This window comes from Numida meleagris, chromosome 3, assembly GCF_002078875.1.
Source record: "Numida meleagris isolate 19003 breed g44 Domestic line chromosome 3, NumMel1.0, whole genome shotgun sequence".
Taxonomy (NCBI): domain Eukaryota; kingdom Metazoa; phylum Chordata; class Aves; order Galliformes; family Numididae; genus Numida; species Numida meleagris.
The window spans coordinates 95000644-95027990 of record NC_034411.1 but is presented as its reverse complement, the minus strand read 5'-3'; the positions used below and the strand labels follow the sequence as shown (position 1 = coordinate 95027990).

The following is a 27347-nucleotide window of genomic DNA, read 5'->3' as shown; positions in this document are numbered from 1 at the left end:
TACTTTTCATGCCTAAGTAAATACCATTCTGAGAATATACTTATGCATTAAACAGGCAACAATAAATTTGTAGCTGCCAGTTTGTCCTAAACTATGGTATACACTGAAATTGCCTTGGAGTAGTTTGTTTCTGAAAAAAAAAAAAAAAACAAAACTTTTCTTTAACATTTTGAAGACATGTAGAATAATCTGCCTTTAAAAAGACACATCTTTCTAAATTTTCAATTTTATTGCACTTCCATTTAAGTCAGATGAAATGTGAACCAAACGAGATAAAAGGGTCTTCCAGTGGGAGTAAACTATACACCTATAAACTGTCAAGATTTTACTGTGCCAAAACAGTCTAGTATAATCACAATCAGGCGTTCTTTTAGCCTACCCATTTTGGGTTTGCTCTGCTATGTGATTCTCTTTTGCTTTTATGAAATAGCTGGTGGTCTTCTAGTTAGCAGACCTGAATCCTTGGTGCGATGTGTTTTCCTGCTGATACTTTCTCTTACCATTTCAATTTCATTATGAGGGATGCTCCAAAAGTAATGTCTCCTATTTTATTATGTCGGCCCATGACATCAGAGGCAGATGTTGGTGGTATGAGTAGAGGTTGAACCTTCATACCAATATTCCATTACATTTTGTTGCCATGGCAGCACAGGGGTAGTGTGAGAAAATGGCATCTGACATGGAAGTGCATATGAAGCAAATGTGTGTCATTCAATTCCTCCATGTGGAAAAAAATGCACCAATTAACATTCATTGACACTTGCTGAATGTTTTTGGAGTGGATGTGTGCACAGTGAGGTGGTGGGTGGTGTGACTCACAGTGGCAATGGTGATAGTGGGCCACCTTCGTTGATGCAGAATTTTATGAGCATGGCATGCAGGCTCTTGTTCATCACTGGCAAAAATGAAGAGCTAATTGCGGTATGCTGGAAAACATTGTTTTGTAGCTGATAATTTTCTCTATCAAATATTTTTATTTTGCTCTTTGTATCTGTTGTATTTTCCATGGAAAAAAATAGGAGGCATTGCTTTTGGAGGTACCTATGTATTTGTCATTTAGTTTACATTCACCTTCCTAGGACCCAAGGAAAAGCAGAGAGAGAGCGAAAAAGAGGGTTAAATTGCTATCCAAAGGTCTCTCTGATTTAGAGCAGAAATCTATTAAACTAGTTTAGACGGATGAAATTTGGTGAGACATGTCCCACTCATGAAATTCCATTACAAATATTTTGCAATTAAAAAAGAATGAAAAGGAGCATAAATTTTCACCTGTCCTAAGGATCCTAAATACTGAAGTCCTAAAACTGTCATAGTTAGCCTCAGGAAAATCAGTTCAAACAGTATGGAACCTCCAGAACCAATGCATTTTTTCTCTGCATCACCTTTGGATCCCTGGGGCCACATGACAGGCTGATTTCTGAAAGCAAATAAAAACTCATGTTTTAACAGGAAAAGGAATAGTGATTTAAAAATAAGGAAAAAAAATCTCAGCTTAAGAACAGCAACGGCACAAGTACAAGTATTTAAAAATCTGAGGTTGGAGGAGAAACCATAGACTGGCTAGGAGATGAGACAGGTCATAACTTAGGAACATCAAAGCATCAGAAACCATTTAGAAAGGAAAACTTCTATTCTTGTCTTTAAATTAAATATACAGCAAGTACACAAATATTGAAGTGACTTTGTAAGTAACACAAAATGGTGACAAAAACAAAAAAACAAACAACATCCCATTCCAGCACAACAGCAAAAGGTAGAAGACAAAGGAAGTAGGTTTTGTCCTGTGACCAACTGCTCAACAGTCTCAGCCCGGGAAGGCAAAATGAGGGAGTAAGTTCAGGAACTACAGATATGCCACACAGATTGTCTCAGAAATTAGGCTGTTTTTTTTTCCCTGCTTTTGATGAGGTATCCAGCTGAAGCACTGTCCCTCTTTGCAACAATGGGCTGAGAGAAAAATGGAAATGAAGCCAGATTTCATTTTCTTCATCTGCTTTTTCCAGAATCTGCTTGGGGAAATGCATGAGACTGCCTATCTGTCTGTGTGTGAAAACTGGCAGGGTAAACAGGCTAATCAGCTCCAACCATGCCTTTTGCAATCAGACTCTCCTGAGGATTGCACACACTTTTTCCACCCTGTTTCTTTTGAAAATAAGCACTCATATTACACAGATGATCTGCATTGAATTAGTGGCAGCTCTGGGCGAACACCAACCCTCTCAATTTAGGCAAGCCTGCTTGTCAGCTTTGTTTTTCAAATCTGCACAATAACATGTGTGTCCTTTGCAGTAGTGCCTGGTGCTGCCTGGTGCTGCTCTCTTGCTTTCTTTAGGCACTTTGGAAGTATGTATTAGACTTGTGCTGCCTCTATTCTGATAAATACCACCCTGGTAAAATTTCACTGAATTACAGAATCATAGAATTGTTAGTGCTGGAAGGGACCTTTAGAGGTGTCAACGGTTTAAGGGCTGTTCGGCCCGGTTCCACAACTATTGGGGTGGGGGGACTCACAGACCCACGCTCCAGGAAAGGGAAAAGGGAAAAAGGGTAGGGAGATGGGCCTAAAAACAAAACAGCGGCAATGATCTGAGGAGAAACAAACTAATTTACTAAATAAGATATTGGAATGCAAAATAACACAATATAATACAATATAATACAATTTAATTGGAATTGAAGCAAATAAATCAAATAAAATGAGAGTGTCCAAAAACCAAAAGGCCTTACTCTAATGCTGGTGGTGAGATGGCTAGGGAGAGAGACGCTGCTGGGATGAGCAGAAGGGAAGAGAAGGGACGTCTTGTGATATGCAAACAGTTTTTACCCTTCCCTCTGAATGGAAGATGGTAACAGAGCAGCAAGCAGTCCTCTGGGAAATGTAGTTCTTCTCTCCTGAGGACCAGGTGCCCAGAACTATCCATGATCCACCGAACTGGAGCATTAACTCTTTAACTCCCAGTGCACTACATGATGTTATGATGTGGGATCCTGATTACCAAAATCATAAAAGCATGACAAGAGGTCATCTATTCCAACTCCCCTGCAGTGAGCAGGGATATCCACAGCTAGATCAGGTTGTTCAGAGCCCTGTCCAGCCTGACCTTGAGTGTCTCCAGGGACGGGGCATCCACCACCTCTCTGGGCGACCAGTGCCAGTGCTTCACCACCCTTATTGTAACAAACTTTTTCCTTATATCCAGACTAAATCTCCCCTCTTTTAGTTTTAAACCATTTTCCCTTGTCATATCACAGCAGACTCTGCTAAATGGTCTGTCCCCTTCTTTCTTGTAGTCCCCTTTAGATTATGAAAGGCTTCGATCAGGTCTCTCTGAAGCCTTTTCTTCTGTAGGTGAATCCACACAGGAGAGCAGGACAGCAGGGTACTTAGGTGAAGGTGATTTGGCTGATTGTGTGGCGGCAGTTCTCTGGGTTCAGCAGTGTGATTTTTAATTTATTAATCAACCCATGTAGAAAAATTAAACATTATTAGGAATTATAGAACTCTATTTCATCAAGGTTCATCCTAATGTCATAAGTAAAATGACTCTGTGTTGCTGTTAATTCCTTAAATAGAATTTGCTTTAAACAAGGTTTGTCTCTCTATACAATAATGCTGATTTTGACTGAGCGCTGTGACTGCAGGTTGGCAATGTTACAGAGCCATCTCATTAGGTGGAAAGGTGCTTCTGCACCATCCTGGAAAGCACCTTTCTTATTTATTCCATCCTGCCCTGTTATTTTACATCACGCTGATCAGAGGCATATACTGAATAAAATGAATAATAAGACTTAAAGAAGACATTTATATTACTACTATTTATTATTACTGCAAAATCTGAGTACCCATACATAACAAAAATAGGTCAGCATGTGAATGGTGAAATGCATCTTTCTTACTCATTCTTTCTCCATTGAAGAATGACAGTTCACTCTAGACAATATCAATGAAAAACTCTACAGAGAAACTTTGAGTGAAACTGTAAACACTACATACACACCAGCTGCTTTTATACAGTTTTCTTAGGGAAAAATATTTCTGTAAAGCAATTGCATGTGTTAGCTAAGAACATGGCTAGGAGGCACTCTATGAGGCACTGAGCGCTACACAGTGCACTGCATATGCTCTACACAGGACATAGCAGACTCCTCTGTCAGAGAGGAGTCATCTGCAGAGTCGGTCAGGCTAGCAACACCAAGGCTGCAGGCTTCCTCACCTGTACTACTTTCATTTGCTATGGGGACATATCCTTGAGAAAGGAATTTAGAATGGAACAAAACTGAGTCACTCTTAAGAACAGCTTATCTTCTAAGGCAATGCAGGAGAAGTGTTCTTCAGCCAGGATGTCATTCGTATTACAATGGTTATGCATGGGGGCTGGTGATAGTTACCCATTTGTGAGAGTGAGATAATGTATTACTTTCCCAAAAGTAGGCAGATTACTTATTAAATTTAACTTGCTGTCTGTGTCTTCTGGCAATGCCAGTGACAAAACAAACTGCCTGGGCTTGGGCCATACTGGAACAATAAATTAGGTAAACAATGACATTAAAAAGTAATTATCTGCAATGGATTTTCTTTTTACTAAGTCATTCTAATACACTATTCAGTACATGTAAATTATGTGTGATAGTCATAAGTGACTCTTGTTTTGAATTACCTGCATTATTTGCTGGTCCTTTCAGTCTTAATATAACTGGTATACAGGCAAGCTGGCAAGCCTCAGTCATTTTAATTGATTGATAGATCTGTCAGGTAAAAGACCCTGAGATTTTGAAGTCTCTGATGTAACCAGCTTCAGAGAGCAATGTCTGATGGATATTCGTAGTACAAGAAAAAATACCATACTAAAACAAAAAAAGGTACACAGTCAGTTTTAACACAGCATAATCTGAAATCCAAGCAACTCAAGACAGGCATTGGCAGCTTGTAGGAAAGTGCCTAAAGCTTTTGGTCCCTGACACAGTTCAAACAGGATTCAAAGATTAGTCGTTTGAAAGACCTCTGTAAGAGAGCTCCTGGAATTGTACTAACCGATACAGACTTAACTGATGCAGACTTAACTGATGGACAACATCCAAAAAGTAGGAATTAAGCACCTATACCCAAAATTTGGCTTTTTGTGTGCCAATCCAAAATGTCATGGTTCTTAAAAACCTACCCACACACCAGGGTTTTCACCTTTAAGCAAAGCAAGATCATACAGTTAAGTATTATAATCAAAATATTTATGACTTGTAATTGAAATTCTCAATTCTTTCCTCCGACCGCTGGTAGGAGAACCACAGTTGTGAGGCTTCACCTTGAGTACTGTGTTCAGTTTTGGGCCCCTCTCTACAAAAAAACCCACTGAAATGCTGAAATATGTCCAGAGAAGGGCAGTGAAGCTGGTGAGGGATCTGGAGCACAAGTCTTATGGGGAGCAGCTGAGAGAACTGGGATTGTTTAGTCTGAAAAAGAGGAGGCTCAAGGGAGACCTTGTAGCTTTCTACAGTTGCCTGAAGGCATGTTGTGGTGAGGTGGGGGTCAGCCTCCTCTCCTGCTTAACTAGTGATAGGACAAGAGGGAATGGCCTCAAGTTGCACTGGGGGAGATTCAGGTTGGACATCAGAAAAAACTTCTCTGAAAGAGTGGTCAGGTACTGGAACAGGTTGCCCAGGGAGGTGGTGGAGTCATTGTCCCTGGAGGTGTTCAAGAAATGTGTGGATGTTCTACTGAAGGACATGGTTTAGTGGGAAACATTGGTGATGGATGGATGGATGGACTGGATGATATTGGAGATCTTTTCCAACCTTGATGATTCTTTGATTCTATGATTCGATTCATATTCCCAGTAGTTTTTCTGGGTTCCAATAAAACCATAAATATGTTAACTAGAAAACTACTGACCATTTTTGCAATTTTCAGATCTCAGCTGATTGAGATCCTGCTTTTAGGTTAAAAAAGTCTTTAGTTGTGATGTGTATGTTTTACATAAGTTGCTCCAGGGGAAGTTTAGGTTGGATATTGGGAAAAATTATTTCTCAGAAGGAGTGGTGAGGCATTGGCACAGGCTGCCCAGGGAGGTGGTGGAGTCACCGTCCCTGGAGGTCTTCAAGAAACATGGAGATGTGACACTGAGGGACATGCTTAGTGGGCATGGTGGTGATAGGTTGACAGTTGGACTTGATGACCTTAGAGATCTTTTCCAAACTTAATGATTCTATTATTCTATGATTCCACTAGCCCAACTTCTTGACCATAGAGGTGAAATTAATAAAGTCATAGCTGAGAAGATGGAACGAAATTTTCTCTCACATTTCCCTACCCAAGTCACTAGTATATGAGAAGTGTTAGAGTATCCTGGGACTCACTGAAGTAGCAGTGCATCTGGCAATGAATGCTAGCATTTTCTGTTGGGCTCAATGACTCTCTTCATGCCTGAGTGCAACACTTCGCCATTTGTGCAGTGATCTACAACAGTCCAAAGGGACAGATAAGTAAACAGTCTGGAAAATAAAGCTTCATGTCTATTTTACATTCATTTTGCATAGGTTCAAATGACTGTACAAATGCCAAATGATAAAGAGCTATATAGGTGTTGAATAAACAGTAAATAGCCGTCTTTTTTTCCAAGTCTAATTAGTTTGATCAATTGAAGAAATGTCAGAATAGCTCAAAGCTAGTAATATATGAAAGTCAACAGTGTTTTTGTTAAACATAAAATACAAACAATTCCATAATGTCTGAGTACAGTAATGTCTGGGGCAGATTTAAGTTGTGTAAAAACAAACAAACAAACAAACAAACAAAACCCCATCACTTTACAGATATTGAATGTTTTCCGGCAACAGTTAGAATATCGTGTTGGTAATTAAAATCAATAGTTAATTGAATTATAACGCCATGATTAGATTACATGACAACTATGTACTTACTTGTCAGTCAGTTGTAACTTGTGTTAATAAGATTCACTGAGCTCATTATCCTTTGTAGACTGTTAATTTCTGGGGGAAAAAAAAAGAAAAGAAAAAAAAAAGAAAGAAGTGAACAGAAAGGATATTTTCCTGTTTAGACAGTGCTAGATTTTTATTGAATACTTCACAGGAATAATGAAAAGAAATAATTTCCAGTAAGAACCTGAAATTATTCTGCTTCTAAGCCTTAACACAGAAAAGATTGGAAAAGGAAAATCTTTGGTGCAGGTATCACCTGCACCAAAGCCCTTCAGGCTTTTACTAGGATGAGGGATAGAACTAATCTAGGAAACTGTCCATGATTTAAAATACAGATTTTAAAATTTCTGAATTAATCACATCATCTACCCCCATAATAATCTCACCTCATCTCACATCCACCCACTAACACTGAAGAAGTGCCTGAAAATGTAGGCTCAAAAAAAGCTACCTGAAACACGTAGGTCTGATAGATGAAAAGAAGATTAAGTCAAGGGTAACAGGTGATCTTGGTTCTGTTTCAAGGCGTTGATTCAAATAGATTACTAAGATTGGAGAAGAAACAACAGGTAATTTCTGCTCCAAACATACCATTATTCTCAAGGTCTCTCCAAGCTGGGAGAATAAATCCAACTGCACTAACTCTGTGTTATCGAGACATCTTTACAGTAAGCTACAAATCAGAGTCAGTCTCAAGAGTAAGAGAAAGAAAGCTCCCTGAATACTGTGTTCTCCCTTTCCTATGCTTCCTCAGGAATAAGAAATATGTGCAGCAGTCTTCATAGTCATTTGGATAAGCATTCTGATGCAAAGGTTTCTGTTTTTATGTGAACTACTCTTGGAAAATGAAAAGAAGTTATGCCTTAGAGAGAAATAATAGGTATATAACTATGAAGTAAAAAAGCATTAAGCATCAATACTGTATTTTTTTTTTTCCTGCTGGTACAAAACTACAATATGTAGAACAATGTTACAATAATATCCTAACAGTCTCTCCATGTTGCTTACCACAGTAAAAGCTTTGGACAGGGAGATAATAAAGTAACTAAGTTATTGTGTAGGGCAATTATGATTGTAGTTTTTATTATTCATCACCCATAATCAATAGAAAATAGGAATTGTCAATAATCTTTTTCTTTGGAAATGGTGAACTAAAAGCACAAAACCACCACTCTTGCTGAGACCTAGAGGAAGCAAGTTTGCTTACGCTTCTGTTCCTATTATTTTCCATTAGTATGTGTTGCTACTTTGTAAAAAGTAACATCTCAACTACAAGTTCTCAACTGATGTCTCAGCTGTAAGTTTGTAGAACATGATCCACTGGTATTTCCTCATGAAGAATCACCTGCTGTGTGTAAGCACAGTTTTCCAGTGCCTGTCTACATCTATGATATGCATTGCTGCAAAATTATATCATCCATTACACTGCTTTCACCTATTCTCAAGTCTGCATTTTTTGCCTCAGGAGGTGCACTTCCACATACTGATTTTGTTTCATTTAATGAATAATCTGAGTTCCATATGACTTCTTGCAGATCTTTTTCAGGAACTTCTAATTGTAAAAAGATTACTATCATAGAATCATAGAGTTATGGAATTATTAAGGTTGGGAAAGACCTCTAAGATCAGCTAGTCCAATGGTCAACCCATTTCTACTATGCCCACTAAACCACGTCCCTCAGTGCCACATCTATACATCTTTGCCACCTGGGCAATGTTCAGTCCGTTGTTGACAAGTGCCCCCAGATCCTTTTCCACTGTGCACCTTTCCAAGCACTCTGCCCCAGGCCTGTAGCATTGCATGGGGTTGTTCTGATCCAAGTGCAGGACCTAGCACTTGGTCTTCATACAGTTCCCCTAAGCACTTTGATCCAGATCTCTCTCTAGGGTTTTCCTGCCCTCAGGCAGATCAACCCTTGCTCCCAACTTGGTGTCATATGCAAACTTGCTGAGGATGCACTCATACCTTGTTCAGATCATCAATAAAAATATTAAACAGCACTATCCCCAGTACTGACCTCTGGGGAGCACTACTTATAACCAATTACTTGCTGGATTTAACTCCATTCACAGCCATCCAGCCAATTTTTTACGCTATGAAGAGTACATCTGTCTAAGCCATGGGCTGCCAGCTTCCCCAGGAGAATGCTGTAGGAGACAGAGTTAAAGACTTCATTAAAGCCTAGGTAGACTACATCTCTAACCTTTACTTCATCCAGTAGGCAGGTCACCCAGTCATAGGGGATTAGGTTGATCAGGCAGCACCTGCTTTTCATGAACCTGTGCTGGCTAGGCCTGATCCCATGGTTGTCCCACACACGCTGTTTGATGGCACTCAAGATGATCTGCTACACGACCTTCCCCAGTACGAAAATCAATCTGTCGGGCCTGCAGTTCCCTGGATTCTCCTTCTTGTAGATGGGTGTCACATTGGCTAGTCTCCAGTCACATGGGACCTTCCCTGTTGATCAGGACTGCTGATAAATGACTGAAAACAGCTTGGAGAACACTTCTGCCAGTTCCCACAGTAAATGACAAAGCTACTCTCAGAAAGCTTCCGTTTGGAAAGGCTGAATGCTCTTATGTGGAATTTTCAAACTGAGTTAAGGACTGGTAAATTTTGCACTCTCCAATATGCTTTCCTCAAAGTGCTTTGTTTCATATCACAATCATAATCTTATCAAGGCTTCTATATATTACTGGAATTGTAAAGTACATTCTTCAGACTCAAATCATTCACAAATTCTTCTATATTTTCAACTGTATTATGTACCGCTTGATAAGAAACATTTCTCAGATGCTTCATTTCTACAGAGAGTACAGTACCCTTCAGACTATAATACAGTTTCAGGGTCACCTTCTCACAATTAAATTGGCTGAAAACTATGAAAACATCAAGTGCTTCAGAAAAAGATGCTAACAATAGACTGTCATCCTTTTGCCTGTACTTCTAGGTACAAATGGAAAGTCAAATTGCTGAAATCCTTCTTCACTGTCTTCCATGTGCCCAGAGCATATAAACTCTGGAAAAGATGTTAATTGGTCCTTTCAGTGTTGAATTCTTACTTCCTTTACTACATCAGATTCAAGGACCACTGGGACCACTGGGACACAGGAGATCTGAGCTCTAGATAATTCTAGCTAATGCCGTTTCTTATCAGATATTGATAAATAATTTCATCTGAAATTTCACAGAAAATTCACCATTTTTTATTTGGTACAAAGAATAGACTTTGACTTTTATAAAAATATCACTTTTAAGATATAATACTCGGTAGAGGCAAATTGGAAACATAATACTTATTGCAGCAATAATTCAAATTTGCAGTATTTTCTTTACACATTCCCAGGAGATTTGGGGGTATTTAGTCAGGTCACTGTAACAATCTATCCTGAGTCAGGTCAGCGAGTTGCCTGGCAACCCTGTTCAAGATTGACAAAGGCAAGCTACCTTTCCAATTTTTTTTTACCTCCCCTTTAAAATCAATATGACAAACTTGATATTGGTGATGTGAGATTAGCTGAGAAAATGCATGGAACTGCCACAGAAGCGCATAGCTCAAGATATTCAGTTTTGAAGGCTGGGTCCAAGCACATCATACTCTTACAGCTCTGTTATTATGGTTTTCCCTACCAGAAGCATTTGTTAAAATAATATTTACAGAGATGCTATGCATTTAGTCAGTACACGCACTTCATCTCAGCACTGGCTGTTTTTTCTTTTTTCTTTTTTTCCTTTTTTTTTTCTTTTTTCTTTTTTTGAATGGTTTCATTCAAGACTGAGCAAGAGCCTGTGTTTCATGACAGTGTCATTCTGATGTTTTGCATGGAGCAGTTAAGTTTAGAGTCTTAGTAAAAGAGATTCACTATGGACTGAAGTAGTACTGCTTATATTCAAGAATGTAAAAACCTTAATTTTCTGAACACATAAAAATTCAATGGACAGTGTAAGTCCATGAATCCAAATCCCCTTTTCAGCCATGGATCTGTGTGCTTTTCCCAGCTCTTTTGCCAGGACTCTTCAGTGCTTATATTGAGTACTCAGGTTTTCATCCTTCCTATAAATTTCCCCAGTCTCTCTGCTCTTTGCCATAAGAACATACAAGATATCACTAAATAATGGTCATAAACCCTCATACTATCTTGCCAACATGAAATATCTGTGTCTGCTCTTGAAATCAGTATTTCCATTTGAGCATGCCATTGTACATCATTTGGGGCATCAGAGTTAGCAATAAACCAAGGCCTAAGCCCAAGTCCTAGCTCTGGTTCAGTTCTCCATGGTGTCAACTCCACACCTCTAATCAAACATCCGATGTGGCCCTGACAAGTAAGGGAAACCACTGCCACCTTTCTGTATAGTGGGATATGACCTCAAATATCTTTAACCCCAGACCAAGTTGGAGCTCTTTTATATTGATTTTCTTTCATGAAAATTGCAGGGAATATTGTCAGTGAGTTGCATAAATGTAAGAAAAACCAAGTGTGACCAGAAAGCATGTCAAAATTCTGCCATTTTTAGAAAGAATTACTATCCACCTTTCTTTTCTCAAATTTAAAATTTCAGTGGCAGGAGAACATATATGGTTATTGGATTTCAAGTGTGTAATCTCACATTCCTACAGTCATGTAAGAGATTGCAAATGTCAGGATCTTTTATAAGGATCTCAGCATTATAGGATATTGGGAAGAGAAAAATGAGGGATAAAATCTTGATTTTAACAAACAAGACTTAACGGTGTGAAGACATTTGCTGAATTTCCTTCTGTCTAGCATGGAGGCTGCTTAAGTGTGAACTACGGATGGCCTACTACTTAGTTGCATGATTGGCTACCAGGATCATTAGGCATTTTTTTCTGCTTTCTTTTTTTTTGACATATGAAACATATGAGATAGGAGATGAACAAAAGCCAGGGGATGAATAGCAAAATCCTAATTTTAATGCACTATTGTCCAGGTCTGCAGGCAAAGACAGACTTCTGTAAAGCAAAACAAGCAAGCAAATAAACAAACAAGTGAACAAACAAAAACCAATCCACCATCATCAAGAAAACTTTTGTGAAAGCTTTTGACAATTGGCATAAAGGTATAAATACAGCTCACATGAGAATTCATTTAGCTTTCAAAACAGTGTTCAGAAATGATTTTAAAGGCAGTGAGAAACTGAGCTGAAACCAAAGCTTCAATATAGGTATTTTTTATACGTATTAAAGTATACTTGTTTATGCTTAAAAAGTAGCTATTTATATATCTGGCTGTCATATACTTTCACATTTCACTTACCGTCTGAGAGACATACAGCGTGTCTTTAAAAATTCTGACAGACCATAGCTGCCCATGCAGAAAGACTGATATCTGGGCTAGTTTTCACTTTGCAAAGCATGTGAAAAAAAAAAACAAAAAGGGATATAATTCCAGGAGGCCCTTATCGGGTCCTTCTTTTTGGCTTCTGTAATCAGAGTCCCCAAGAGAAATGTATTTACTTTTCCAAGAAGACTCCTTTTTCTGAACTGTCTGATTTAGTTCAAATTCTTCTGATGTCATTGATAAATATTTAATAGAAAAAAAGAAGAAAATAGTGTAATCAAGTAGAAAGAAAAAAAAAGAGTAAAAACCTATGGCTAAGGCTCAATTAAGACATTGTCTTTTTAGTGCAGTGAAAGCAGGACAGTAGCAACAAAGTATTTACATATTTCTGTTTCAGAATATAGATTTTTGTAGTAACAGAATATAAAACAAACTTGTACTAGATTTACAGTAATAGACAATTATTATTTAATTTATGCAAGCATGAATTAACCATATTAGACATGAATTTTCAATGCAAAATTTTTTGTAAATATATTTGAACTCAATAAGTTTATACTGTACAAAGTGTTTAATCTGGTGAACTTAAGTGATTTAGCTAGAATAACTACCTCACATGGAAAGCGTAGTCACAGAATACAAAATGCTAGAAAATTCAAAAAACTAGAAATTATGTCCATATCTTTAGTCACTAGAAATTGCAAGGGAAATCTGTCTTGACAAAAAAAAAAAAAAAAAAAAAAAAAAAAAAAAAAAAAAAAAAAAAAATGCTTTTAACTTATTTGTTTCTTTTTTTTTTTCCCTGAATAAGTCTGAATATTCAACATTTTGAATACTCTCAATTAGAGAAATTCAGCACNTAAGTGATTTAGCTAGAATAACTACCTCACATGGAAAGCGTAGTCACAGAATACAAAATGCTAGAAAATTCAAAAAACTAGAAATTATGTCCATAGCCTTAGTCACTAGAAATTAGACAAAAAATATATTTTAAAAAAAAAAAAAAAAAAGTTAATAAAATGCTTTTAACTTATTTGTTTCTTTTTTTTTTTCCCTGAATAAGTCTGAATATTCAACATTTTGAATACTCTCAATTAGAGAAATTCAGCACACCACAGAATTTGTTACAGGTGTTTGTTTCATAATGCAAAATGAAGTTAAACATTTGAATCAACATCTCTACACAAACTAAGTAACAAAACAACAAACATATAAAATTGCTATTAAAAAGAGAAGAATGTTGCCGAAATAAATACAATGTCAAGAAGCTGAATATGTAATACTTGGTGACTGAAACTGAAACCATTTATTAAAGACTATGGTGAAAACTGTGTGAGTTATAATCACAGTTTTTCCTTTGATCTTTAATCCAAGGGAAAGATTTCCTGTGAGCCTTACAGTAACTCACTGAAAGTGAGGACACTAAGTTTCTACTAAGTGCAGAAAGACAGGTTTGTTTTTAGATTATGCCTAAAATATAAGGGGAAAAATGATGACCCATATTAGCAATTAAAGTACATCCATAGAGTCACTTAGTTGCCTATGATGTAGCCAGTGAACTACGTAGTCAAACATAATTCATATGGAACATATTGCCCTTTAAACATAGTATTGAAGTCTCATATGGCAAACATAAGCTTTATTGGTTTTCCATTTAATTCTTCATTTTGTTACTAACCAAAAATGCAAAGATATCAGTGGAATATCATAGTAAATTAATAGATATAGATAAAATCTTCTATAAATATTCATCACATATCATTGCAAATTAATGAGTAAGGATTTGAAATTAAGGGCATTCACAATTGGAGATATCTATCACATTTCTTACATATGAGACATAAGAAATAAATTATGCTCTAAAGCAAAGCTTGAGTTTACTCCAAGGGTGGCCCTGAGAATCTGAGAGTATGTTTTAGATTGAAAAACCCCAAAGATTTGAAAACAAAGACCGAGTTGCTGCTTGGCTTTATGTATGCTAAACAGCTGTCCAGAACATTTATTTTTGACAGCTGGACCATTTTTTGCACTGCTGTGGCTTATACACAAAATATTCTACTCTGTTGCTATGGCTGCATAGCCACCCTTTACAGGAGTTGCCCACAAATCACGGTCAAGGCCATGGATGCTAACTGCACACACTAATCACCTCAGTTCTAGACCAACCCAGTTAGTACTCACTGGGGGAATTCATAGGTCATCAGGTTTTTGAAAGTACATATTTCCCAGTCTTGCATGTGGGGTACAGAATCTTGCATCCCATCTAGCAGCCTCCATCTCTGCTTTTGTAGTGACATTAAGTGACTTTGTCTGACAACCTCAGAAACTATGAAAGAAACGATCCAGGGACAAACAGAATTCAGAATGAATGCATGAAAAAAAAATGGATTTACGATGGTGTCTTTGTAGAATTACCCAAGGCTGAGATGTCTCAATTGCTCTATCATGTAGAAATACTGTCATCGCTAGGCTATTTTGCAAAAAGAAAATTGAACCATTATCCAACTACTTTTTAGAAAGAAATCAGAATGCAAAATTCCACCGTAATACAAAACGTGGATATGGACCATTAACAGCAGTTTCACCATGCTCCCTGACAGCAGAGCTTGTGGAAGACCACAGGTCCAGGCAAGACAGAAAGTTCAGTATTTCAAAGTATTAGCACTCAAGTTAATAAATGAGAAATCCACCTCTGAATCAGAGTGCTTCAGTTCCAGAATCTCAGTAACTACTGTCAAAATGTTCAGTGTTTCCCTGGTTCCCTTAGGAAAACAAAGATACTCTTTCCATTTCAGTTTGCCATGGACTAGCTCTTCCCTTTTCATTAGTTCTGTCTTCCTCCCTCCCTGCTCCAGCCACAGCTGATGATGATTTTTCTCCATCTCCTCACTCCATATTTCTGCTTTTGTGTGAACATGTCTGTCATCTGAAAATTCTGCTATCTGGGAGGGAAGATGTCTCAATTTGATAGATCTTCCACATACTTTATTTTCAAAGATCAGATGCAAATATATCTCTTGCTGGCTTGTTTTAATAATATTTTTACTCCTTCTATCTGTCTTTCAATTTTGAGTTGATATTATATAAGTCAATACTCATAATTAAGATCTATCAATACAAACAAAATTCCCTTTCCTTAAAGAATGTAAAATAAACTTCTAATATTACAAAGACTCATACATGATAAAACTAATATGGAGCAAATACTGTCACTGATTTGTCTAAGTCATGTGTAAATAAATTTTGATAGGTTCTAGGAATATGAATTAGCTTTGCCATACAATAAGAAGGATGAAGGCTTTAAAACATGTGCATCATTTGAAAGTGTCCTTTTAAACCCTGGAAACCAAATTCTGTGACCTCTGTTGATGGGATTTTTGCCTGATTAATGGAAGAAAAAAAGGCTGAAGTATTTTGCTCAGATTAATATCAGCACAAGAGGTACATTCATTCCATCTTCTGTTGTCAGTGGATACACAGTCAAACCTTTGTTACACAGTACACATCCTCCCTTGGTAGGGGAGATACAAATCATGTCTTTCTCAAGAGAAAAAAAATCTTCTGTTCTCTCTCAAAAAGAAAATTCTAATGCATTTTGGAGGTCCGTCCCGTCCCCCCCCCCCTTTTATAGATACCATTGACCAGGAAAGAAATATAACTTAGGACACAGAACAGTTTTAGTGTGTAAACTTGTGGTGCCATACAATATGTCTTAATATCACAGGTTTAATGCTAACTGCGCCCCAGTAATTTAATAATTCTGTGGGAAGACTGCTGGGTTATAGAGGATATTTGTCTTGCAATTTCTTTGTGGCAAATCAGAAATTACTGCAGTGCTCAAAGGAATAGAAATCTTAGATACTCATGACCTTCACTGAAACCCCTTTCGTCACTTGTCAGTTCTTTAAGGGGCAATTTAATTGTAGCTCTTTGGCGGTGACAAGGTAAGTGCTGGCATTTTGGCACTGTCATTCATTAACCTCATGCAATGTCAGCAGCGGTGCCTCAGACATGTCACCATTTCCCCAGTGATGGCAAGCTGACTTTTAGGACATATGTTGTTCCAGAGATGCCTACTAGACAAGTCGACATGCCTCACATTCTTATGTATAGGGCATCATTTGTGATTTATTTATGCAGTTAAATAGTTTCAAGAGTAAAACCAACTTAACTAAATCTAGGAGAAGAAAATCTACCGTGTGTGATGAGAAGAAAACTACTTAAATTGTTAATGCTGCTCTGAAATAAAAAAAAAATCCAAAAATTGAACTGAATTTAAACTGTTAGGGAACAAAAAACTACTGATATCTGGAGGTTTAATAGAATTGTTTACTGTATAATTTTTTGAAGTGTCATTCAACAAATGAAATGACAGAATGCAAGGTACACATTATAACTACTATTATTTATTCTGCATTTCCTATTTCAGTATGCTTCTAAGAAATCATTAAGAAATAATGACTAGGTTGAGGGGAAGAACAGGTGCTGAGAACTATTTGCTGATAACAAAAATAATTGCCAATGCCTAGGAAAACTACATATATTTGAATGCACCTTTCCTCACTATTCTTCATTTCAGCTTCAGAGTGACTGGAAATTCTGTGCAATACAGCAGTATAAATGGTAATAATGACTGTAGTAATAACAAATGAACATGATTCTCACTTTTCAAAATGCATAGTATGAGAACTAACGATCAGTCAAAACCAGTGCAGTTACTATGCTAATATTATGCATGTCTCAAGATGGAAACGTTGGATTTCAAACTCACGACACATAAATCTTTAGGGTCCATGTTTAACTTCTTTTAAAATCTGGATCCACACTGAGGCTGGATCTCAAAGCATTCCCTTATTTCCAGCCAATACAAAAGCCTATTCTGATTTGTTTGGAGTCTGAATCAGCATCCAGGTATCCCCAGCACCAGAAACCTGAGAGATGAGAATCATCAGCTATGAAGCACATTATTGTCTTAAAAAATAGTTCAATACTAATATTTACTTGATACAACACAGCAAAGGATTCACTTCTGTCATTGAAACAACCTCCCAAAAGAGCAGATAGGGAGGAGAAAACTAGTCATTAAAAATGGATGGAATTAAGTTTGGTAGGGATGTATGATGAGAAAATTGAAAGAGTTTCAACCAAAAGCAGCATGCAAAAAAAAGAGAATAATAGAATATACGAACAGATATAAAATTTTTCTTTGTTTTTTGTTTGTTTGTTTTTTGTTTGCCTTAAGTAGTTTCCATTTTGGGCTAGTTAAAGATATACAATAAAGATATATAATACATGTGAGAACACCTCCAATAATATAGATTAAAAAAAAGAAATTAGATAAAGTGAACTTAAGATTTTTTTTTTGTAATTAACTGAGGTGACTTTCTGTAAATGCTGAAGGAGTTTTTTATAAGACTACTAAACTTCTTTCAGTAGAGACAACATAATAAAAAATATATATATTGCAAATGTCAAGTTATCATGGTTTAGAAAAAAACGTGAAGCTCTGGTACAGAGAAAGTCAATCACAAATATAATTGTTATTGCACAGTTCAGAAAATGAAATTCTTATTTTAGAAAACTTTTACAACTTTTATCAAGTGCTTATTTCAGATAAAACAGTAAATATTGAGCAAAAAAATAGCAAACCAAGCAAAATAGAAACACTTTCCTAGGATAAGATTTGAAGAAGATATTATTTTGCTAAATTACAAGTGCTGCTTTATTTTGCTTGCTGTTTTTTTTTGTTTTTTTTTTTTTGTCACTGACAAAAAATCTTCCTTGTTAAAATATTTAAATGGTATCTTTTTTTTTCAAACTATTTTTGTTTTATTTTTAATACATACTGATCATATCACTGTGACTATGAAAAAAATATTTATTCAAAGCAGCAGCTTCAAGAACAAGGTTTGAATGACTTATTTCTATCAGCTCTACTACTGACTTTAATAGAAACTATGTAGGTGAAAGCAAGGACATCTCTGAGAATATATGAGTGGTGTGTAAGCAGAGTGACTGAAACCCTGGGCAGGTAAAGTTAAATGAATTGCAGTACAGTGTCGACAGTCAAAAATGGACATTTCATTGCACCACTATAGTGTGTCTGAAAAGAAACAATAATCATTTTCAAATGTTTTATTTGAGAAAATCATATACATTAAATAAATATAGTTCTGTAGATAAAACGCTATCTGTGCTGAAAAAAATAATATTGGATGCTCATCCAGAGCATCAGTAGAAAAGTGACAATTACTGCAGTAGTGACTTTACTAGTGTAAATAATAATAAATAATAGTGATAAATAAAGAAAGAAAAATAGTAAAAAAAATTATAAGGCAACAAAAATACAGAAAAAAAATCTTGAATTAGGGAATTAGAGAGTTTGGTTTTCCATTTTGCTAAACCAGGCAGGCAGTTTAAGAGTTCTCTTGTGCAGTTGCAGCACTGTAGCTTAGACCCACGCTGAGAATGGCATATTGCCATGAAGGCCCATTGCACATTCATGTCAATCATATTAATTGATCCAACCATATTTGCAAGAGTAGTTCAAAATAACTTAGATTTTTTCTCTCTGGTTTTTACTTCCCTGGAGAGAGTCCAGTGGAGGGCCACAAAGATGATAAAGGGCCTGGAGCATCTCCCCTGTGAGGAAAGGCTGAGCAACCTGGGTCTGCTCAGCCTTGAGAAAAGAAGACTCAGAGGTGAACTTATTAATGTTTATAAATATCTTAAGTGTGGGAGTCAAAGGGAAATGGCCAACCTCTTCTCAGTGGTCTGTAGGGACAGGACAAGGGGGTACAGCCATAAACTTGAGCACAGGAGGTTCCGCACCAATATGTGAAGGAATTTCTTCACAGTGAGGGTGATGGAGCACAGGAACAGGCTGTCCAGAGAGGTTGTGGAGTCTCCTTCTCAGGAGACATTCAAGACCCTCCTGGATTCCTACCTGTGCAGCCTGCTGTAGGGAGCCTGCTTTGCAGAGAGGTTGGACTTGATATCTCTAGAGGTCCTTCCAGCCCCTACAATTCTGTGATTCTGTGATTCTGTGATTCCTTCCCAGGAATCTCTTGTAATACTGATGAGTGATTTGCCTTCCTTGTACATAAAGATTTGGAGACAAAATATTAATAGCTGTCTTGACAATTTCCAATTTGGTGGCTAAAATCTGAACCAAAGCAAAAACAACTGCAGGAATGATTGAATTGAAAAATTACAATGAATCTCTGAGTTGTTATTTTCTCACTCCAGTTTTTTTCTGACACCTTTCCAGAGCTAAATTACTTCCCAAATATTAAACAGAACTTTACAAAATTGTAGCATTTCCTGCTCTTAAATTAAAAGCACTCTTCACCGTACAAATAACTAAATACAGATTCTCAGTAGATGGAGCAAATAAATATCTTTATAAGAAATAGGCACGTAGAGCTGGTCCTACAATGCCTTGTTTCTTTTTCTTCTAAGTAAAATGTCATATTCTGCTCTACTTTATACTGGTTGCCACTTTCATCACTTCCATGCTATCCCTCTTAGGAGGCTTTTCAGATGATTAATCCTGAAGTAACAAGGCATCATATGGGTTTTATCAAGTCCTTTCTTCCCTTGAATGAGAAAGATGCAATGCTACTGGCCCTAGAGAGCTGAGCAGGTCAACATGAGGGCAGAACTGACTCATTATCTTTACTTTATACACATTTAACCAAAAAGGTGAGAGAAGTTAAATGAGATGATGTTCTGCCTGAGAGAGCTGACAGGTTAGGAAAACAATGAACAAAAAGCCTTGCTCCATCAGCTCCTCCCAGACAGCAATACCAGTCTTGCTTTACTTACTTTTGTACAAAGATCTTGACAAATCTGGCAAAGATTAATTAGTTACCCAGGTAAGTCCACAATAAAATATACATTTGTTCTACTGAAGGAGAAACAGGAAATAGATGTGACACTGGTCCCATTTAATAATTGCTTTATCAGAACAGAGTTCAAAGAAATTAAGACACTTGGTGACATCCAAACAGGTGATGGAATTTCTCTCCAGACTCAAAACCTAGAATGGTCGTGCTTAGGTTGTCTAAAAATAGGGGCCTAACAGCGATTTGACCAGTCATAGTCCATCTCTGAGGGTATTTGCACAGGGCTGATAGATGTGACACAAGTGCTGCACAAGACTCTTTCCTTTGAAACAACTCCTGAAAGGCCAAACAAGATATCCCATGCTACCTCAAATGGTTTCAGACAACTGAGCATAAATAAGTAGCCCATGTCCATAAACTTAGCTGTTTATAACATGGGATTCTGTGTGAGTCAGATGTAAAAGCACCGGTAATAATCAAAGGAAATGCAGTAAATGTAGTCAGTGGAGACAAAAGGGGTATTCAGCTCACCTTCAAGTATTGGTTCATCTGAATTGCTCTCTAGGCTCCACTGTCTAGTCATCACACCTATATTGATACTTGGAATTCTGTGAGTATATTCTGAACTATTTTTAGCTGTCATAAATACTGCATTCAGGCTTTACACCTGGAAAAAGCTTAGCCTTTCATCCTAAAAAATCAGAACTCATTTTTCATCCACTCTGTGCACTTCAGTTTTTGATATGAAGTTACTTCACCATTTAATAAGCCAGTTACTGTTATTGTCATATCTAAGTTCTGGATGATATTTAGCTTACAAATCTCTCATTTTGACAGGAGTATCTGAAACTAGATGAAGAGAACCAATAATTCCAAATTTATGCTGAAATAGATAAATTTGAGAGTATAAAATCCCCAAAGTTTGAACAAAAGGGTGATAGTGTGTATAATTTTGAGAAACTCAGAGTAGGTTAGTAAGCTTTAAATGGGAGACAGGAAGCTCAATGTATGTTTTTATAGCAAAATAATCTTTTGTAAATCCAGAACCAGCCAAAGTCGTAGAAAAGTAATCTGCAGCAAAGGGGAGGAGTGAAAGAACATGATTCAGTGGAAAGAAAAACATTTATAGGAAAGAGGAGTCGGGGAATCTTGAAAGGGTGCTGTCTTTGGCTAAAAATCCTGTGGGTGCTAAGAGGAAACTGTGATAAAGAAATGTCTATAAGTGTGCTCTTTATTTTGTGTATGTCTGTGCACTTCTCCTACTAAAAGGTACAAAATCCTCTTGAAGCATAAACATTTGTCTGTGTGTTCTTTTAGCTCAGTTACAGATTAAGAAGTAAAACTGAATAACTTGAGCACTATTTTTCCTAGTAGCTATACTGGGCCAAGGTTTGTTCTCTGGCCCTGAAGCCAGCTGGCATGGCATGGCTCACTTACATGCAAATAAACTCATTTGGCAGCACAACCACTGACCTGTTCTGCCCACAGGAAGCCCAGGCTGTCTCTGGCCAAAGCCATGATGCTGGTCTTGCTCAAGCTACTGGGCCTGGCCCTGTTCTGTTCACTCCTCCCAGAATGACTAGGTAGATGAACAGGAGGGTCCTGGGAAGGTACTTCTATAAATCACTAACAAATGCTGAGAAGTTGCCGTTCATTTTTTCTCACATTTATAAAAACATGCTCTTAATGTATAAACAAACTGCAAAAGAATAACTTAGTTTAAACATCAATGACTATATCTCTCCAGATTTCCAAAATAGGTAGAGAAGCATAGCTCTGAACTAGTAGTTGCAGGCAAAGGGAATTCTGTACTGACCTGTAAGCTGACATCAACATACTTATAGAAGTGTAATGAAAAAATACTCTGCTCTTGTTTACCTGCAGCAAGTTGCAGAGTTGCACTCTGCAAGAGTGCAGAGTGACTTCAGATCTCAGTGTTACTGCTTAAACTCAATACCACATAAACAAAATTATAATGCTTAGAGAACTATATTGTTCTCAGGTTCAGGGAACAAGACAAAATGAAATCTACTCAGTCCAAACTACTCTTACACATTATTTTTACACAAATATCTGCTCCCAAAATTAAGGTGATAGAAAATCTTCTGAAGAAAAGGAAGCCTAATTGCTCTCTTGAAGAGAGGTTGTAGTGAGACTGATGTTGCTCTCTTTTCAGTTGACAAGTGGTAGGACACAAGACAATATTCTCAAGTTTCACCATGGGAGGTTTAGATTAGATATCAGGAAGGATTTATTCATGGAAAAGGTGGTCAGGCCCTGGAATGGGCTGCCAGGTAGACAGTGCAGTCCCCATCCCTGTAAAAAAGCTTCTGTTGCACCCATTTTTAAAAAGAGTATAAAGGATCACCCAAGGAACTACTGACCTGTCAGTCTCAACTCTGAGTTGAGGAAGATCATGGAGCAGATCCTCCTGGAAGCAACGCTAAGGCACATGGAAGAGAGGAAGGTGATACAAGACAACCAGCATGGCTTCACCAAGACCAAGTCCTGCCTGACCCACCTAGTGGCCTTCTATGATGGCGTAACTATGTCAGTGGACAGAGGAAGAGTCATTGATGTCATCTATCTGGTCCTCAGTAAGGTCTTTGACACAATTCCCCATGACATCCTTCTCTCCAGAGATTTGAAAGATATGGATTTGATGGGTGGACCATCTGATGGATGAGGAATTGGTTGCAAGATTGTACCCAGAGAGTGATGGACAATGGCTCAATGTCCGGATGGAGATCAGTGACAAATGGTGTCCCTCAGGGGTCAGTACTGGGACCAATTCTCTTTAATATCTTCATCAGTGACATAGACAGTGGGATCGAGTGCAGTCTCCGTGAGTCTGCAGATTACACAAAGCTGTGATGTGTGGTCATCATGCCCAAAGGGACAGAATGCTATTCGGAGAGATGTAGACAGGATTGAGAATTGGGCCCGGGAGAATCTCATGCGGTTCAACAAATGAGGGTGCAAGGTCCAACAGCTGGCTCATGGCAAACCCTACTGTCAGTACAAGCTGGAGGTTGAAAACATTGAGCACAGCCCTGTCAAAACTGACTTGAGGCTACTGGTGAGTGGCAAGACGAACATGAGCCAGCAATGTGCCCTTGCAGCTCAGGAAGCCAACTGTACTCTGGGCTGCATCAAGAGAACTGTGGCCAGCAGGTTGAGGGAGGGATTCCTGCCCCTATACTTTGAGCTGGTGAGACCTCACCTGGAGTGCTGTGTCCATATGTGGAGTCCTCAGTACAGGAGAAACATAGACCTGTTGGAGTGTGTCCAGGAATGTGCTACAGAAATGATCCAGGGGATGGAACACCCCCCTTATGAGGGCAGGCTGAGAGAGCTGGGGCTGTTCACCCTCGAGAAGAGGAGGCTCTGGAGAGACCTGAGAGTGGCCTTTCAGTAAGTTAATTGGGGACACTGAGAAAGAAGGGGACAGACACTTTAGCAGGGTCTGTTGTGATAGCACAAGGGGAAATGGCTTCAAAATAAAAGAGGGGAGATTTAGATTGGATATAAGGAAAAAGATTTTTATGATATGAGTTGTAAAGCACTGTTGAAGAAAATGTTGTTCAGAGAGGCAGTGGATGTCCTGTCCCTGGAGATGTTCAAGGTCAGCCTGGATGGGGCTCACAGCAACCTGATCTAGCTGTGGATGTCCCTGTTCACTGCGAGTTGGACTAGATGATCTTTTAGAGTCCCTTCCAATTCAAATGATTCTTTGATTCTGTGATTTTAACACATTCTGTGATTTTAATTAATTTAACAGTAACTGGTGCTTCTGCTATCCCAGCTGTCTTTGACGCCATGAACCTTGTGAGCAAATGAAGAATCAGAAGCAGGGATAAACTTACTTTTACATAATTTCAAACACTATGGTAAAAATATATTCAATTTTTTTTCTTCAGCACTTCCCGTTCACTTTATTCTTATTTATTCATTGTGTTAGAATAACAGAGAACTTGATACTTTTCATTTAGAGAAAAATGTATTATAATTTGCTGTTCCTGTATAGGTTCCATATGGACACGGAATAATTTGTTTAGAAACCAAAGGAAATAGATCTTTTAAAAATAATCTGTCATCCTGTAATATTCTCTATGGTATTTTTATTCAAATTCAGTTCTTCCTGATCTCTTTCATTATTCACTGTTGAACTTTTTAATGCCAGAGTTTTAGGCCAACTGGCAGGAAGAATGCAGGCAAAGTATTATTTCCCTGCAACATGAAGTTGAATGTCTCACTTTTGCTATTTTCTTTCACACCTGAGACAAATCCTGGGTTGCATCACAATAGCCCACATTGATAAAAGTGCCGAATCTCAGTTCCTTTGAACTGAATGGAGAAATTCTAAATAACTTCAACATTTAAATAATGTGCTTTCCTTTAGCTTTTGCTATCAAACCTTGTAAATTACATTTGTGCTAACCAAGACCCCGTTCCACTGACAGCATCTGAGGACGGGGCAAGAATTTAGTTTGGTATTGCTCTCTGATAAGAGTTAGCTGACATAACAAGACAGAAGACAATAAGAGTTTTGCCCCTGACTTCAGCAGAAACAGCTTTCCAGAGCTCCTCAGTGAAAGCAGTATTACTTTACAGAGAGAAGAGAAAAAGCTTATATACTCTTCGAAGCTTTGCACCAATGTTAGATAAAATCTGCTTTTGATTAAATAAATAGATAACATCTGCCGAAATCTTGGATCAGACCTGACAAACTGTAAACTGAAACACTTGCATATATTTGATGATTTGCATCAGGCATATGTAAGTACGCCTCTGTCAGTTGTTCTGAAAATAAGGGTCAAATTCAGCTGTAGAAATGAGGATCACAACCAGAAGTGGGAATTATCAGCAGAAGCCTAAAAACCACTACTATGTATGTTAATCCTGGGATGTATTTTAAAGATGATTTTCTATGTTTTATATGCTAACCAGTGTAGCAGACTCTCTTTTTACTAGCTTTGCAATTTTTCCTTCAGTTCTTTATTCTAGGCTTTTTACTTGAGTTAATACATCTGGGATGCAGCTTCTTCTCCCCTGATTAACCCACTTCCCTCCTCCCTGGCTGACTTAAAGTTAATACTTTCAAAAAAGCCTCTCCTTTTACCCCCTATCCACTACTCATCATTTTTCTTCTCTTCATAACCCCCCCCCAGATAATAACTAGCACTGTCTTTCTTTCTTGAGCCATATCTTGCAGGTTTTCATCGTTTCTGCAAGCATGAGAGAAGAAGCGTCTCTATTTTTCTCTTTACTCCAAGCACATTGGAACTTAAAGATTAACGGTACTGGCATATTCATCTGGATCTATCAAGTTACGGTTACTGGTACAAGTCTGTTGTCTATAGGATACTGACATACACTATAATTATTGTTCCATCACTGCCCTCAGACATGAACATCTGCTCTTACCTTATCTCCAGTTTTAATCTTCTTGTAGCTCCTTGTTTCCTTGAAGAGCAATCCAAATGAGACAAGATCTGTCTTATACTTTTACTTTTCTCTAGTATTTGAACAGCTTCCAGGTTTTCAACAGAGCAAAGTGAATACCTCAAGCTCCCACCAGTATTCATTTAAATGAAAAACTGAATTCCCTGTAGCTGTGCTTGCACCTGTGAGCAGGTGGAATGAGGTGGGAATCCAACTTGCTCACAGGCATAAACAGCAAATTGGATTTTCTATTCAATATGTGGGGGTCAGAGTGCTAAGAGAGCAGTTACAGTCCCTTTGCAGACAGTAGCAAGCGTGGGAGTGGGACATCAATATGAAATGTTCACCCTGCAACTCCAGTGCACCTTGCTCTAATACAACCTCTCTCATATGTATTGGAGAGACTTACTTTGCCCACGCCACCAATCCACCTCTCTGGTTCAACAGTGTATTTTTTTTTTTTTTTTAATTTTTGCTGGTAACATTTTGACCAGGATAAATTTTACTCCTTGAAAGCACCATAAGTGGGAATGAAAACAAATGTACTCATAATTCAACGTTAAATAATATTCAGATACATGAAATAGCGTTTTTCATTGCCAATAAATTTCTGTGATGATGTGGATAACCAACCATACACATTCATCTTGGTATTGCTAAGGATCCTACCTGATCAATACAGACAATAGTGCACCCACGATGATAAAAAATAAACGAAAACCACATAGTCCTTAAAAGAATGAGTTACAACTTCCATCACAGTAAAACTGAGTTGATTCAGAGCAAAAGCTGAATGGGAAAACTGTACCCCATCAAGCTTTTAAATTTGAAGAAAATTTCAATTTATTTAAGTAAACCATAACTGGATGGATGAAAACACCCGGTATATTGTGATGCATGAAATTCAAATCTGAACTCCCTTTGTTGATCTGTTTCTGCAGAATTTAAAGCTAGTCTGACCAATGTTGTTAGATGGCATTTTCTGCTTTTGTTACTCTTCACTAGCCCCATCTCCACTGCCTTGGAAGATGGTTTTGCGAGCAGTCCTCACAAGAACAAAATCTCCTATGTAAATTTCTGCATTGTTGCTTTAAAATGTTGTCTCATATAATGAACCTCTTATACTGAGAAATGAAATGAAGCACCACTCGTAATTTCATATATAAATCCTTCTGTTTATTTGAGGGTGACAGCTGTCTGTACTTGTCATATCTTTTCAATGCCACATTACATGTCACTGTCCTCTTCAGAAATACTGTTTGTCTCTTGCTTTACAGTAAACATTCCACAATACATTCAACAGTGAGAAAAGTACTTCCTTTGAATGGTTTGTAATCAAACATATTTTTTCCTGGTGGTGAAGAGTAAACAAAAGGTGCTTGCAATTTTAAATCAATCATCAGGAATAACTCTGACATCGTCTCAATTTCTGCGCATTTTGGACTTCAGTTACACTAACCAACATTTACAGGAGTATCTTCACAACCTTAATTAAAAACGATCTGAAAAACTGTTTTAAAATAAGAAGTAAAAAGGTGATTTTGACTTATTTTTCTGAAAGAAAGAAGGAAGATGAGATTTCACATCTCCAAACCAGTCTCTTAGTTTGTTTCCTTTTACCAAACCTCTTGGGTAATTTCAACAAATCCTAGCAGAAAAGTAAGATGTTCAAAAGTATTAAATTCCTACTTTGTTCCCAAAAGTAGATACCATACAGAGGAAAGACATCCAGACTAAAGTGTCCACTGTGGAAAAAGTCATGCAGTCAAACACCAGAGCAACTACATAAGAAAGTGTTTAAATTCTGATGTTTGT

At 37.6% G+C, this 27347-nt stretch overlaps 1 long non-coding RNA gene across 1 annotated transcript; it reads right to left on the bottom strand.

The window, feature by feature from the left end:
- Positions 6229–22514, bottom strand: LOC110395578. The gene is made up of 3 exons (XR_002436467.1): positions 22472–22514; positions 6916–6984; positions 6229–6451 (listed from the first exon to the last, which is right to left on the bottom strand). It is a non-coding gene; the product is annotated as an uncharacterized LOC110395578 (long non-coding RNA).